The sequence below is a fragment of the Pinus tabuliformis genome, chromosome 2_1 (genome assembly GCF_031772625.1).
Source record: "Pinus tabuliformis cultivar Carrire ecotype Pingquan chromosome 2_1, CPIR1, whole genome shotgun sequence".
NCBI lineage: Eukaryota > Viridiplantae > Streptophyta > Pinopsida > Pinales > Pinaceae > Pinus > Pinus tabuliformis.
The window spans coordinates 385,340,928-385,358,117 of NC_142299.1; positions in this window are offsets into that span (position 1 = coordinate 385,340,928).

The window sequence follows — 17,190 nt, forward strand, 5'->3', positions numbered from 1 at the left end:
GCGTCCAATACCATGGACCAAAAAACCATCGCGTCCAAAAAAAAAACATGTGCAAAAATCATGCACAAAACCATAGGTGGGTCTGCCCAACCTAACATAGGGTCCAAAACCAAAATTTTCCTGGGCGCTACCCTGGACCCGATAAAGTGGGGTCACGGGTGCCCTTCAAACCCCTTGTTAACTACGTGGAAAGAATATAACACAACCCAACAATCTTGATGAAGAGTGGGCAAATAGTAGCCTGCTTGCAATATTTTGAAGGCAGTTCTCTTTGCTGCAAAATGACCTCCACAAGGCCTATCATGACAGGTCAAGAGAATGTGAAAGACTTCCTCCTCCCTGATGCATATTCTCAAGATCTGATCTTGGCCAAGTTTGAAGAGATTACCCCCAATCCAGGTGAAAAGGGCGCTTTTCCTTACTATCTTGATCTTCTCTTTTGAGGATAGGTGTAGTGGAAACTGTGCTGAAACCAAGTAGTTTGCTATATTAGCAAACCATGGAGAGAGTACTGAAATAGCAAATAGATGTTCATTTAGCATTTGGTCATCCACCATTCCTTCTTCACCTGCAGGCAAATTTACTCTAGACAAAAAGTCAGCAACAACATTTTTTTTACTAGGCTTATCAATAATGGTCAGATCAAACTGTTGTAATAGAAGCAACCATTTAATAATGCGAGCATTCACATCTGGTTTGTTCATTAAATATCTAATTGTAGCATGATCAGTCTGCACAAAGGTTTGATAGCCTGTGATACAATGTCTGAATTTGTTTAAAGAATGCATAACAGCTAGGAGTTCCTTCTCGGTCACTGTGTAGTTTAACTCTGCCTTTGACAAATTTTTGCTTATAAAGTATATGTCATAAGGTAAATTTTCATCAATTTGTCCTAAGGCTACTCCTATTTCTTTTTTCAAGGCATCTGTGTGAATGTGAAAGGGTAGGGCCTAGTTTGGGCCTCTGAGAATTGGGGCAGTTACTAACTTTCTCTTCAGGGTATCTAGGGCTTCTTGACAGTTTTCAGACCATATGAACTCAACATCTTTGCCTAAAAGGCCAAATAGAGGAGAGGCTAGCTTACTCAAATCTTTAATGAATATTCTATAATATCCAGCTAAGCCTAGGAAACTTCTGACATCTCTCACCTTTTGAGGAGGTGGGACCCTTTGGATGATGGCAATCTTGTTGGGGTTCACCTGCAGTCCTTGTTGAGATATTGCATGACCTAACACAGTCCCTTCAGTCATAAAAAATTCGCATTTTTCTAGACTGAGGGATAGGTTCATCTCAATACACTTGTCTAGAATTTTTCCTAGGTTAGATAAAGCTTCCTGAAAGTTAGAACCATAAGGCGTAAAATCATCCATATATATTTCCACTGCATCATGAACCAGTTCATAAAATATACTCAATACGGCTCTCTGGAAAGTGGTTGGAGCGTTGCACAAACCAAAAGGAAGGACCGGGTATGCAAAGGTACCCCATGGACAAGTGAAAGTGGTCTTATCTTGGTCTTCTGGGTTGATTTGAATCTGATTGTACCCTCTAAACCCATCTAAGAAGGAGAAAAACTTTTTCCTTGCCAGACCATCTAACACTTGATTTATGAAAGGCAAAGGAAAATGGTCCTTTTTAGTGGCTTTGTTCAATTCCCGATAGTCGATACAGATTCTCCACTTGCCATTTTTCTTTGGCACTAGCACCAAAGGAGAGACCCATTCACTGTCAAATATGGGGTAGATGAATCCTGCATCAAGTAATTTTTGCAATTCTTCCTTAACAATGTCTTTAAGTGCTGAATTCATCCTCCTTTGAGGCTACCTGATTGGTTTTCAATCTTCCTTAATGTATATATGATGAGTACATACTGAAGGGTGCACACCCTTCATCTCCTTATAAGTCCATGCGAAGGCATCTAAATGTTTTGTCAATAAGCTGCACAACTCCTTCTCCTAGGAAGTGGATAGGGATGGATTGATTTTCAAGGTTCTTTCTAGGTTGAACTCTATATTCTTAACATGGAGAGAGGTCAGGTTGGCCACACAGAGATCAGTTAAGGGGTTGTTTTGGGTTTCTCTCACTATGTCCTCTAATGGTAAGACACTGGAGGGTGGATTCTGAATCAAATTTTCAATCATATCATCCTAATCTTAAAGTTTCCCCCCATGGTGATTTCTAATGCACAAAGTGGTGTAGAATATACCTCACCCTCATCCTCCTCCTCCAACCAGAGAGGTAGATCATGTTATAGCAAGGGTTGGGCAGGAGGGTATAGGATTAACTGCTTGGACATATGCCCATTCTTGATGGTCATGTTCCCAGCTTGATAGCTGATGTAGGCATCGACAGTAGCCAACCAGGGTCTTCCCAGGATGAGAGGATACCCAATGAGCTTTGCCTTCAGCTGGAGAACTAAGAAATCAGCAGGGTACTCCCAAGAATCAATGGAGACCATCACATCTTCCACAATCCCTTCAGGGGTCACGGTGGAGCGGTTTGCTAGCTGCAGTATTGTCGTGGTCTTCCTCAAGGAGCCCTGGAGGTTAAGTTTGAGCATTGTGTCCTTTGTCATCACATTAATGATAGCTCCAAAATCAATCAAGGTATGTGGGATCATGGTGCCATTGATGTGGACATCAACTACTGGGCTTCTAGGGTCTAGATATTTCGGACAAATTACCTGCCCCAACAACAGGTCGGATAGTTGTCCTATGGCATTGATGGTTGGGTCATCTCTCTTGCACCTTCCTGGATGCCTAAAGCACTTTTCTTCGATCAACCTATTGTAGATAGGCACATATTTTATGGCTTGGAGAAGTGGTATCTTCACACATAACTGTTTCAATTCTCCCAGAAGTTTAGTTTCTTCTGGGGTAAGCTGTGTTGTCCTGGATAGTCTCTCAAGAAAGGGTGGAATTGCTTTAGGTTCACTTTCCTCTTTATCTTCCTCAACCTCCCTAGGTGGACGCTCGCTATCTGGGAGAACCTTCCCAGATCGTAGGTTAATATCCTGAATCTCCACGGCATAAGTTGGGCATGATGGTTGCCCACTATATACTTGCTGAGCCTATCTGTTGTTCGGGTTCAGGTTCAGCTGGGCAGACATTTGGGGTTACCTTGGTGGAGCAGAATGTAATGGTTGTGGTTGAGTAGGTGGTGGAGGCAAAAGAGTGAGAGGAGAGTTGTACTGGGGCCTCCACCCCTGATGAGATGCATTCCACTGAGATTGCGGTTGAACATAGGATTGAAATGAATGAGCAGCTGGTTGGGCATGATATTGAGATGGGAAGGACCAAGGAGGAGGTGTGGACCAAGAAGGATGAGTAGGAGGGCCCCAAGAAGGTATGGAAGTGACTTGGTTTGGGTTATAGTATGCCTGAGATATCCCTTGCATCCCTTGCTGGTATGGTCTAGGTCCATGCAGTCTCCTTTGGTTCATGAAATAGAGTGGTTCAATGGCTCCTTCAGCCCCTTGGTATACAACTTTAAGTTCGAGCAAGGAAGGACACTTATCTGTAGAATGATCTTCTTCATAGTGTTAGGATATTTCGACACATAGGAAATAGTTAAGTACAACTTGGTCTAGTATAGAGTTAGGTATAGAGTTAGGTAAAGTGTGTTTCTTTACCTTGTACATTTTGTAACTTACAATCCGACGGTAACAATATGTAGTGATTCGACGGTTCATTCTCTCCTCGGTATTACCGACACTTGATCCATGGCTTAACACCCGATTGGTCCATGATTTCTATTTAAAGTGCATGGAGGGTCATTTGTAGGGTAATCCGTCTATGAGAGAAGAATATGTAAATTTTCATTCTTTTATTAATAAATTGCCTGAAGTGGCCGCGTTGGCTTAGGCCGTGGACTGTTTCCCTCTTTGAGGGTTTTAACCACATCAAAATACTGGTGTATTGATCTGTGATCTGTTTGTGAGCGGTGTCCTTTGGTGTTCTGTCTGAGGAACTTACCCTATAAATTCCTACATGGTATCAGAGCTATTTGAGGGCCGCGTCCGTTAGTGACCCAAATCTGAAGCTAGTAGAACTGCACCCGACTGTCGTTTCCTAGATCTATTGTTTCTGACTGCTTTCGGGCCGAGAGGACTACTCTGTTGTGTTGGGAGCATTTGTTCCAGTGAGGAACCCCTTTCGTTTCACGCGAAAAGGTTTCTGGTAGCCCTAGCTACGTCATTTTCAAGATCTGGAGGTATACAATGTTTATTTGCAGTTCACAGTTATTTTCTCTCTGTTTATTTCGGTTTCGGTTTATTTAGCTTTTTTATTACCAGATCTATACCTTTCATTTCTACGTATGCTCTTTGCCCTGCGACTCTGTGCGATCTGGGCAAATCAGAAATAGAAAGGAAGGATTTTTCTCATGCGTATGCTCTTCTCCGCTGCGCCTTAGTGTGATCTCGGAAAATCAGAAACATTGAGGAAAATATTTAGTTTCCGGCTAAAGCTAACTTTGAGCCGCAAGGTTCATTTTTGAAAATATCTAGTTTCCGGCTAAAGCTAACTTCGAGCCGCAAGGTTCATTTTTTTTTTGTATTTCCATGTTGGGTTTTGTGTTTTTTGTTTTGTAGGGAAAAAGAGCTTTCTCAAAGCAAGCACGCAACCCAAAGCATCAACCCCCCCCCTCTCTCTCTCTCAAACTTTTTGTATAGCTCACTTGGTGCAAAGATAATTTATGAGAGTAGAGGTCTTGGGTTCAAGTCTCCATTTTTTGGGGGCGGATTTTTTCATTTCCGCACATTCCCGCACTTCGTCGGCGACTTCGTCAATCTTTTTTTTCAAAAAGCCATAACTTCTTCATCTGGAAGCCGTTTTCAGAACTGTTTTTTTTTAAACGACCTAATTTTTCGAGATCTTTCCATTGGTACACTTAGTTTCAGCATCTACAGCTTCAGTTTCTATTAAAAATGGAAAGTCCATGCCAAGTCATTCTTGATAGCACTAACTACTTCCAATGGTGGTCCTACATTGTGGATTTACTTAGAAGTAAAGGTCTTTACAGAATAGCCACAGGCCAAGAGACCAAACCAAAAGATGAAGATAAGGTAGCTAAATGGGAAAATAGGAAAGACCAAGCACGTGGGTTGATAGGGATGTCTATTTCTCCAGATCTTAGATTCCATATTGGAGAACTTGATACTCCTGATGAAGCACTGCAAAACATTACTAAAGTCTTTGGAATTAAAAATGAACTTAAAGCCCATCAACTTGAAAATGAATTGCTTACATTGGATCCCAATAATATTTCTTGCATTGAAGATTTTTTGTCCAAGTTAAAGACCCTTAGACTTCTCTTGGAAGGTGTTAAGGTTAAGAAAGAAGATAGTAGCCTTATCTACTCCATTCTTACTAAGTTGGGACCAGCCTATTCTGTGTTTGTTTCCACCTTCCATTCTACAAGAGAAGCCTTCATTTCTCAAGGACAAACCTACAAGTCCCCTTCCTTTGATTCCTTTTGTGATTCTTTAATAAGAGAACAAGAAAAAATCTTACACCTTGGTCTTCTTCATCTTGGAAACTCTTCTAAGAAAGCGTTAGCCGCCCAGCAGCAACCAAATCCAAAGAATCCTAAGAAGTTGTATCCTAAAAAGAATGGTCCTAAACCAAACAAGGGTCCTAAGCAATTTCAACCTCAAAATGAAAAATCATTTCAACAAAATGATAAGACAAATAAAAACAAAGGGAAGAAGACTGATAGACATTGCAACTTTTGTAATCTAGATGGCCACTTAGAATCGAAATGCTTTAAGAAGATGGAAGCCTTGGAAGCAGCAATGAAGAAGCATAATATCCATTTGGAGCACTCTTCAACTTCAACTTCATCTTCAGGAATGCCACTTTCTGCATGTGGTTGTCAAGCATCTCGGTCTGGCTATGCACTAAATGTATCTTCTTCTTCTCATTCTCATGAGTGGCTCATTGATTCTGGAGCTTCTTATCACATGGCCAAAAACAAAGCCATGTTTTCTTCTTTAAATGATTGTAACACCAAAAATATATATGTTGGTGATGATAGATCTCTTAGTGTTGTAGGGACTGGAACTGTTCATCTAGACAATGGTCAGTTTAATGATGTATTATGTGTTCCAACCTTATCCTGCAACCTTCTATCTGTATATCAGATAACTCATTCAGGTGAAGGTAAAATTGTTGAATTTTCACCTCATGATGTTGCAATTAAGGACCTAAGAGATCCTAGACAGATTTTAGCTACTGGCATTGCTGATGATTCTACAAGGTTGTATAAGTTTCACAACTTTGGGTCATCAAATCTTCCCTCAGTATTTGTTGCTCATAATGATGAAGTGAGCAAACTTTGGCATGAGCGATTTGGTCACTTAAACTATCGCTCTCTTCAGAATCTATGTAAAGAAAATATGGTGACAGGTCTTCCCATGGTATCTTGCAGAGATGGTGTTTGTTCCGGATGTGTACTCGGAAAACATCATTTGGACAGTTTTGAAAAATGTGCCTCTTGGCATGCCTCAGCCCCTTTACAGCTCGTGCATAGTGATTTATGTGGTCCACTTCCAATTGCTTCATTCTCTGGCTACAAGTATTTCTTAACTTTCATTGATGATTTCTCCAGACGCACTTGGGTATACTTCTTAAAACTCAAGAGTGAAGTATTTAGCATGTTCTTGGCCTTTAAGGCCTTTGTTGAAAAACAATCTGGACATCAAATTCTTAAGCTAAGATCTGATAATGGCGGAGAATATGTTAAAAACACATTCATCAACTTTTGCACTGAGAATGGAATTCAAATGCAACATGCTGTTCCATATACTCCACAACAAAATGGTGTAGCTGAAAGGAAGAATCACACCTTAAAGGAAATGGCTAATTGTATGCTTCAATCTAAAGGACTTAGTCTTAATTATTGGGCAGAAGCAATTAACTGTGAAAATTACATAATAAATCGCACTCCTACTAAGGTTTTAAAGAATATCACTCCAGAAGAAGCATGGAGCTCAATCAAACCAGATGTAAGTCACTTTCGTGTTTTTGGAAGTGAAGCATGGGCCCATATTCCAGATGAGAAACATAAAGCTTTAGAACCTAAGAGTGAACAATTTATTTTTGTTGGATATTCTGAAGATGTCAAAGGATATAGACTTATTCCACTTAAGTCAAAAAATGTTATCATTAGAAGAGATGTAAAGTTTGCTGAAAATATATCGGCCTGTGAGCCTAGTTCGGCAGATGTGCCACCTCTCCCTATCTCTTCTACTTTTGAAAATATTTCTTCTTCAAATGATGAAAGCGAGGATGAAACTCCTCCCCCACCTTCTTAGGATCCTCCTTCAGCTCCTTAGCTTCCAAAATGGGTCCGTGCTACTCGGGATGCAGCAGGTGATCTTGCCGGTGATCCTACAGATCAGCGACGTACACGTTCTCAGTTCGATAGAGCCTCTTCTTTACTGGCTCAAGCTTCAGTGAATTATGATCCTGACACCTTTGCAGAAGCTTCAGGCCATCTAGATTGGGAAGCAGCTATGAATGAAGAATATCATTCATTATTGGCAAATGATACATGGGATCTTGTTCCTCTACCAAATGGACGAAAACTTGTTAGATGCAAATGGGTTTACAGAACCAAGTATGGACCAGATGGGAAAGTTGATAAACATAAAGCTCGTCTTGTTGCTAAGGGTTTTTCACAAGTTGAAGGCATTGACTACACTGAAACCTTCTCCCCCGTTGCCAAAATGAATTCTATCCGCCTTGTTCTTTCCCTTGCTGCCTCTTTCAAATGGGAAGTCCATCAGATGGATGTTAAATCCGCCTTCTTGCATGGGGACTTGCATGAAGAAATCTATATGGAACAACCTATTGGCTTTATACAAACAGACTCCAGCCTTGTATGTCGGCTTAAGAAATCCCTTTATGGTCTCAAGCAAGCTCCTCGAGCTTGGTATGCCAAAATGGATAACTTTCTTTTAGAAAATGGCTTTTCTAGGTGTCATTCTGACAATACTGTCTACACCAAGAAAGTGGGCAAATCTCTTATCATTCTTGTTCTTTATGTTGATGATCTTATCCTGACTGGTAGTGATCCCAACCTTATAAACCATGTGAACTCTAGCCTTAAAAGGAAGTTTGAAATGACAGACTTATGACACTTACATTATTTTCTCGGTCTTCAAGTCTTGCAATCCAAGGAAGGTATTTCCCTTTCCCAATCCAAGTATGCCTGTGATATTCTACGCCATTTTCACATGGAAGACTGTAAGCCAGCTCCTTCTCCCTTTCATTCTGGAGTCAAACTTTCAGTCACTTGTACTTCTCCTAAAGTTGATGCCACCTTATACCGTCAACTTGTAGGAAAACTTTTGTATCTAACCCATACTCGTCCTGACCTTTCCTTTGTTGTTGGCCTTGTTGCTCGGTTTATGCAAAACCCACATGAAAGTCATTGGAAAGCATCTAAAAGAATACTTCGTTATGTTCGAGGTACAGTTCAGTTTGGGATTCATTACAGTGTCGAAGTAGCTCCTCTATTGGTTGGTTTCACTGATTCCGATTGGGCTGGTGACCCTGATGATCGGAAGTCTACCCTGATGATCGAAAGTCTACTGCAGGTTATGTGTTCACTCTTGGTTCAGGACCTATTACATGGGCTTGCAAGAAACAAGGTTCCATTTCTCTTTCTTCAGCAGAAGCAGAGTATCGTGGTGCCGTAGAAGCTAGTAAGGAAGCCTTGTGGCTTCGTCAGACCCTGTCAGAGTTTGGCTTTCAGCAGCATCATCCGACTACACTTTGGTGTAATAATCAAAGTGCCATTCAGCTATGAAAAGATCCAGTCCAACATCAGCGCAGCAAACACATTGAACTGCACATGCACTTCATCAGAAATCTCATTCATGACCATGTTCTTGAAGTGCAATATTTTTCAACAGATGATCAAGTTGCAGACATCTTTACAAAGGCTCTCACAGAGGCGAAGTTCACTAAACTTCGATTTATGGTTGGAGTTCAGGAAGTTGTCACTAAGGGGGGATAGGCTCTAGTGCCTCCTTCTTTCTCCTATTGTGTCATATTTGTAAATCCTTCAATCCTATCCCAAGTTGTTCTTAAGGGGGGATGTTAGGATATTCCGACACATAGGAAATAGTTAAGTACAACTTGGTCTAGTATAGAGTTAGGTATAGAGTTAGGTAAAGTGTGTTTCTTTACCTTGTACATTTTGTAACTTACAATCCGACGGTCACGATATGTAGTGATCCGACGGTTCATTCTCTCCTCGGTATTACCGACACTTGATCCTTGGCTTAACACCCGATTGGTCCATGATTTCTATTTAAAGCGCATGGAGGGTCATTTGTAGGGTAATCCGTCTATGAGAGAAGCATATGTAAATTTTCATTCTTTTATTAATAAATTGCCTGAAGTGGCCACGTTGGCTCAGGTCGTGGACTGTTTCCCTCTTTGAGGGTTTTAACCACGTCAAAATACTGGTGTATTGATCTGTGATCTGTTTGTGAGCGGTGTCCTTTGGTGTTTTGTCTGAGGAACTTACCCTGTAAATTCCTACACATAGACTGAACAAACCTCTATAGAGTTCAATGGACATTCATTCCTAAGATGCCTCCTGGTGCATCTAGGACAAAAGATGGCCAAAGCCCTCTTTGTTTCATCTTGTTTTCTTTTGATATGCAAGGTATCCATTTGCATGGAAAGAGTCTACAACATCTCACTTTTGAAGTCTTCCAACATGTTTTAAAATTCACCTTTAATGGATGAATTGGAAGAGGAGGTACTGGCTATGGGTTGACTCCTCTTACCTTTTTTTTTGGCTAGTTTAGAATGGTTTCTAAAAACAATCTTCATGTCCTCATAAGATAGTTGGTAGATGTCTCCCCCAACCAGCAGATGGAGAGTGTCTTGAAGGTCTTTTGGAATTCCCCTAAGCAGGACCAACTTTAGAGATTCAGGGTCAAGTGTACACTTGGCCCTTTTGTAGCTGAGCTGGAACCTCTCTTCATAATCTTCCAAGGATTCATCACTTCCCATGGTCATTGGGAAGATTTCTTCTTTGGTATCTTTTGACCTACAGTAGTCTCGATATTTTTCATTAAAGGCCTACTGCATCTGGGCCCAAGTTGTGATGCTATTGCCAGGTAACCCCATGTACCAGCACAATGTTGCATCCTTGAGAGTAGAAGGGAATAGTTTCAACTTCTGCTCATCTTCTGCATAGTCATAGGTTCGACAGATGACAACAAACTCAAACAAGAAGGTGTTAAAATCTTCTGTAGTCAAACCATGGAAGTGAGGTAGGGCTGAAGGGCTTATATTCTTCATTTTGGTGTCCCCATTGGTCTCCCTAATGGGAAAGGTACCCTCTATTCTCTCTCCATTCCCCCTAGCATTTCTGTTTTCAGCCATTGGCTTAGGAGGGATGTTTTCTTCTTCTTCTTCCCCTAAAGGCTCTTCAGATATCTGGTTGTTCACCTAAAGGTTCTTCTTGATCATTGTCACCGAAGAAGAGAGAAGGTTGGCTGTGTGAGGTAGTGGAGGTGTTGGGCAAGAATTTTCCTGAATTATCTCTATTCCTACGAGGCATGAAAGGAAATATTTTTGGTTGGTTTTTGTTTTTTTTTTACACTGATTGTACCTGCAAAACTAAAATGGATTGAACAAAACAAATTGCAACTAATTGAAATGAAATTTGCTGAATTGAAAAGGAAAGCAAGGAAATGTAGAAGCTAAAAGAAATGACTATTCTACTTTTGCTGAAATAAACTATTTAGCAGAATGTTGCAATAGAAAAGAGAAGAAAGCAGTAATCACAAAATACTTTGACGCTTCCCCACCAACGGCGCCAAAAAGTGGTGAGCACTAGTATTGCAGCAATAATGCTGCAACTCTTGGGCTGCCTACTTTACTCTTATCAACTCGGTAGTTCGTAACAAACTTCGAAGCGACGGTGCTGTATGCACAAGTACTAGTTCTTACTGCAGGCTGTCACTTGGTCACTTGGCGCAAGATCACCAGGAGCTCAAGCCAACTTCTATGGATTCCAGAAGAAGGTCTATATGTGATGAAAGAAAGGAAAGCTTACTCTACAGAGGCTACTCTAATTGCAAAAAGGAAAAAGACTGAAATGTAAATTAAACCTAGCAAACCCTACTTAACCAACTAATCCTACTTTTGCAGAAAGCACTATGAAAACCATGAAATGAATTCCATTACCTACTCAAGGAAGTAAACAACATCTACTCAAGCTATTTCTAGAAGTAAATGAGCAAAAAACATCTTTTTGGATTTTTATGTGAAATTGACATGCATGTATTTTATTGTGTGTGAAGTTGGAAGCAAATAAGTGGTGTTGAAGGGTGACTTTGGGGTTTGAGGAGATGTAGGATGGTGTATATGTGTCTTAGGAGGTCTCGGGTGGCCTTCTGGAGTTTTTTCCCACGCTCGGCCTTCAAAAGAAAGCCTACAGGAAAATCTACAGGAGGACACCGGGGATCTACAAAAGGTCTACAGGAAGATGCTGAGAGCAGTTTTGAAGGTTTTGAAGGTGTGAGAGTGGGTGGAAAAGGTAGATGAAGGTTGGGATGATGTGTTAGGGTGCCTAGGGTCCACCAAGGATTACTAGGAGAGGGAAATATGATTGGGAGAGAGGAAGAAATCCTATGGAAAAATGTAGAAAACTAAGGCAGATTTGAGGTGAACTTTGGGCGACCTGTAGGGCATGGAGCTGGGAGAGAATGTGGTGGCTGATAGGTTGACCTGCTGTGAGAAGAGATCTACTGCAAAAGAACTGACAGCCAACCAATGAGATCAAGCAAGCAAGGAAATGAGTACATCAAAAGACATAATTTTGGATCAAGATAGTCTAAGTTATGAGCTATGGAAGTAAATGTTGAAAAATGCTACAAGGAGAGAAAGCATGGAAGAAGACTTATTGCAAAGACATAAATGAGCATGGTGGAAGAGATCTAAATCAAAGCATTAACCTTCTAACAAACTGCAAACACTAGAAATCCTATGGAAAAGGAAAATTTGTGTTTTTAGGGCAGCAAGAGGGTCTTTGCCTCAGTTCATGGTCCCAAAGGGGGGAAAAGAGGCCAAGGCATTGTTGCTAGCCTTTTGAATCTTCTTTCTATCACTCCTTAACCTAATATAGAAAACACAAATGGAAGCAACCTTCTAAATCACCAAAAACAACCTATTTTTAACCAAGAAAGAAATTCATCTAACAACAACTAATCCATAAACTGAAACAAAGCATATAAATATAAACAAAGAGGAGCTTGGCTACTTGGATTGGGCACTAACCCAAGAGCTTTAGCCCTCTGAGTTAACTAAGTTCTAGCTCAAAAATGATCTCATCTTTATTATCAAAACAGTAATAGGATTACATGAAACTGTCCACAAAAGTAAGCTCGAAGTTGAGCAGAGCTTTACAATAGCAAAAATATAACAAAAATCCGACAAAATTTCAACCCTAGTGAGGCCCTAGGCCTCTATACTTATACAACTGAAGCTCCCAACATCTTCCTTAAAATCAGGGAGGCTTGGCTCCCAAAACTTGAGATAAACATAAGTTATCCTCCACTTGCTCAGCTGCCTCCTAGTGCATTGATTTGGCTGTTTGTACTCCAAGCTTCATGAAGGGGAATTCAAAGTGGGGAGTAATAAATGAGGGGGATTCCCTCTTATAAATCCTCTCCTTTATCCACTTCGAATTATTGCTGCCAATTTTCCATTGAATCTTTGACTTTGTCTTCAAAATTCAACAAAAATCTGCATTAAACACATATTAGACCTCATGGCATCATAACTAACTCAACTCACTCCATAAGCATAAATATAGTAAAAAAACATGCAATAAGCTAAGAGAATGGTTGATTTAACTATATTTGGAGGCAAAAATGAGCCCATATAATTACCCATTTATGGGGCTCATCAGACACTTCAATCAACAAGATAGGGGTTCCAAAATAATTTCTACAAAGGATTCTTCTGTACTATACCTACTTCGCTGCAAAAATTCCTCCTCGGCAAAGGAGTTATTGTAGGGAAAAGTATCCGACTCGGATGACCCTATCCCACTCTAAGGGTGATAGTACCTCAGCAACAACTGTAAATAAAACTACTTAAGGTTTACTTCTTTATGAAAGCAAAAGAGAGTGGATAAATGCACTAACCGTTGCCTTGCGCTTAATGTCGAATCCAAACTCTTCTCTATGGCCGCTTGCTCCCAGCTCTTTGCTCTTTTGCCGGCCCAGCTACAATGAGATCCTGCAAAATGACAAAGAAGGAGACTACAAGAGGCATGCAATCATAACTGATTCACAGATTAACATAAACCAAATATACAATTATCACAAAACATCATTGGAACAAATGCATATAGAAGAACCTCAATAGCTTTTATTAATGAAGAAGTAAAGGTTCTGAGAGTGTTACAACCATTGAAGGTCCTAATCCAGCAACACCTCCCAGCAGAAAGAATTTCTCCTCTTCACCTCCCTCAAGCAATCACCCAATAGCTCTATAGTGAAACCAACAGCATAGCATTACTTTGCACAAAATTCCAGCCTCCTGAGCTCATAGGAGAGAGCTCAATATATAGATGAATTGAGAAAGGATGAGTCAGCTTGCAACTGATGTGTAGCTGCCTTGTGTCCTCTCTCTCTTCAGTTAATCTTTAGTTGATCTTCAGTTCTTGAGTCCACTTGGAGAACCTTGCTTCCACTTGGAGAAACAGAGCCTCTGACTCATCACAAGGCGAAATCCCTGATCCAAGTGTCATTTTTGGAGCAATGACTCAGTGTGCCACTTGTCCCATCTCGCTCAGCGCAGGTGGCATTTGTTCCACTTGCTTTGCAACGCAGGTACACCATGGAGGATCTGAGTTTCAGCGCAGAAGCCTAGTGGAGCACCTGCTTTGATTTCAGGATTGCTTGTTTTTTAGTGTTTCCAGGTGGAGAACTGATCTGAGAGCTGTTGGTTTGCTGACCTTGTTCCTCTAGGGGTAGGAACATCATGTTTAGGGAACTTTGGATCCCTTGGATTATTGACAATTCATGCCTGTTGCTGTAAGGCACAAAATTGTCTATAACAGATGCCCCCTAAAGTATGAGGTCGTTTATCGGGTGAAATGCTTTATTGAGAGGATCCGAAGTTCATTCAATCTGCTGAGAAGTGTCCTGTAATAAGATACAATACAATACATTATTTTTCATACATTTTCATGATCTAGCTGAGGCGGGCATTCCCATGCTCAGCTTTATAAATACATTTTCGTACATAAAACAGACGATCGTCTGATTGTAGACTGATAATTCTCTGCTGAAATTATCATCCTTTGAGAAGGATGATCATCTGCTGTAATGATGTACATATCAAATGTCTTTATGTCCTGAATATATATCGCAGCCCGGATGGATGAAACTAGATCCGGGGTCTTCAATCTCTTCCGATCTTCACTCGATGTACAAGTCGATCCATGTGAGAATTTCTTGAAGTCGAACATGGAAAGACATCACTTGATTATCGGTCAATGATGTGAACCGTTAACAAGCGCGAGAGGAATCACCGATAAGGATGATGACCCTCAAGGTACGGCAGTACAATTCACATGGTGGGAATAAAGGACTTGGCGTCGACACTATGCAAAATCTTCTGGTCGAAGGTCATTGATGTATACCTGTCGCCAGAAGTGAGAAACTTGCCATTGAGGCATGCAAGCTTCAAAGTACTGAAGGGGTTGTTCCTAGATGAACTCCTTGGATAATGAGCTGATGTCGACAAGGAGTGATCCGTCAAAGGAGGGCCTTAATGAATCCCACATCAGTGACACGGAACGGAGCTAGTGATTGTGATGAGGTGAAAACAAACTGTGATGTATGATTCAGGGTGGCGGCCATGAAGTGGATGAAGGATAATGTATGGCAGTGGATGGGACACGGTTGACTCTTTGCAGAACCACATCTCTTGAACATATAACGACACTGATGTGATGGATTGGTAGCATTACCCCAATTGTGGATGGTGTGGCGAGGACCATGGTTATGAGACCGGTGAATGAAACAACCCAACCCGATGTGATACGGAGGACAAAGTGTCATGTTCAAGAGCGACTTGCTACCATTAATGCTGTGAGGTTCTCCCAATTTTTCCCCAGTCATTGCTGACCAGTACCTCTTTATTTTTGTCAAGCTTGAGGAGGATAACATATGCTTGTTCTATAACCTGCCCTTCGGGCAAGCCCATCGCTATGTTTTAACGAGCCTAGCGATAGGGAAACTCGTTCTCGTCTAAAGACAAGTTTGTCGCTATTTAATCATTTTAACGAGTCTAACGACAAGGAAAACTCGGTCCTTTTCATTTTTAGAGAGTCTGAAAAGGTACGGAAAGTTAACTCCAAAATTCCTTTTTCGTCATCTAATCCCTTAAGTCCGAAAAAGTATAAAACAATACAAAAGGGATGAATTTTCGATTTCTTTAACGAGCCGAACAAAACAAGCGCTCGATCTTTTTGTGCAATAATCCCTCAGGTCCAAAAAGATTAAAATCTAGAGGAGGGATAGCTCTTCCAGTCCTTTTAACGAGCTGGAAGGCCAAAACTCGGCAAACTTTTCATATTTTACGAGTCAGTGAAAAGAGCTCAAAGAAGACTCGTCTTTTGAGGAACGAGTGATAAACAGGGATAGCGGCAGATTCCAGGTGCAGGTTGGAATTTTCCAATCACGGCAGTGTCACAAGGATGGCTAAGTGAAATCACTCTTCGCAGCTGTTCCTCAAAATGGGTAAACAAACATATGGAGATGAACGATTGGCCAAATGAATGGATGGAGGTGATGGCATATAAACACGACCAAGGGCTTTTAACATGGCAGTCAAAGGTTACATTTCTCAAGGTTATTTACCGGTTCATTTTTTCTGGATGAGCTTGAACTGTAGGGAAAGATTGCTCACAATTTATGTTTATTTTTTAACGAGCATGAACTCTGTACAAAAACTGCTCGAATTCTTGCGTTTATTTTTTAACGAGCATGAACATTGCTAAAACTGCTCGATTTACCAGTCTTAATACAAGGAATGCCTTAGGTGAGGTAATCTTATTTAAGGAGCGATACCTCACTAATTACTCCAATTTGGCAGGTTTTAACTTTTGCCCTTCATCCTTTCTTTATGCAAGCTGGAAACGGCTAATCCTACGAGTTTAACGGGTTAGACCTACAGGTTTAAAGGGAGGACCTAAAAATTTTAAAAATAAATAGTCGTCCCGTGCTTTCACTCCAAAAGGTTTGCATGCCCCCAGGTATAAAGTATAATTTCGAGATTCTGTCCTCTTACTTATTATCCGAAAAATGGTTTTGTTTGCTGCCGCAAACTAAACTCTCTTTTCGGCGATGTCTATCATTAGGTTGCTAAGGATGGTGACTACTTGTTTCAGCAATTTCATCTCTTTCTTTGGAGACTGCCCCTACTTATCCTTCAAAACATATTGTTTTAATGGGTGAGGCTTGACATTCAAAGATGGTGGCTACTTGCTGCCACAAATGGATCTCCTCCTTAGGAGAGCCTACTTTTTTAGACAAAGGGAGACGATCTTTTCGCTCACATAACTTTGACAAAAGAATTTTATCCTAGAACAACCCTCTCTTCCTTTTTCGGACGGGGTACGGACTAGTCCATTCTTCTGCGGAAATTAACTTTATACCCAAGGTTTTCTCTGCCCAAGGTAGGCCAGGGTGCATGCCCCCTGGGTCCCAGTTCTTTCTTTCCGAATTACTCGCATTCATCGGGAAGTAGAACCGGGGGTGGTGGCATTCCTTGAGTGAATAAACCGTTAAGGGATGGTATTTGACTATTTGCGATGCGTGATCCTGGAAATGAAAGTTGGTCTACGAGCTTGACCATTCTTCCTTCGTGCGGAAAACACATGACTCTAAAGAGCGAGGACACTATTGCCTCCATGCAATATATATAGTCTCGTCCAAGGAGTAAGTTATAAACCAAGGGTCCCTGGACGACCATGATGTTCATATGAACTGTCTTCCCTTTCAATGTAACTGGAACATTGGGGAGAATCCCTAACGGGTGACTGGTTCCTTTATCAAAACCTGATAGATTTCTTATCTCAGGTAAAAGCGCCGGGCAACCCAGTGCTTTCCAAGCAATAGAGGAAAGGATACTCACAGATGCC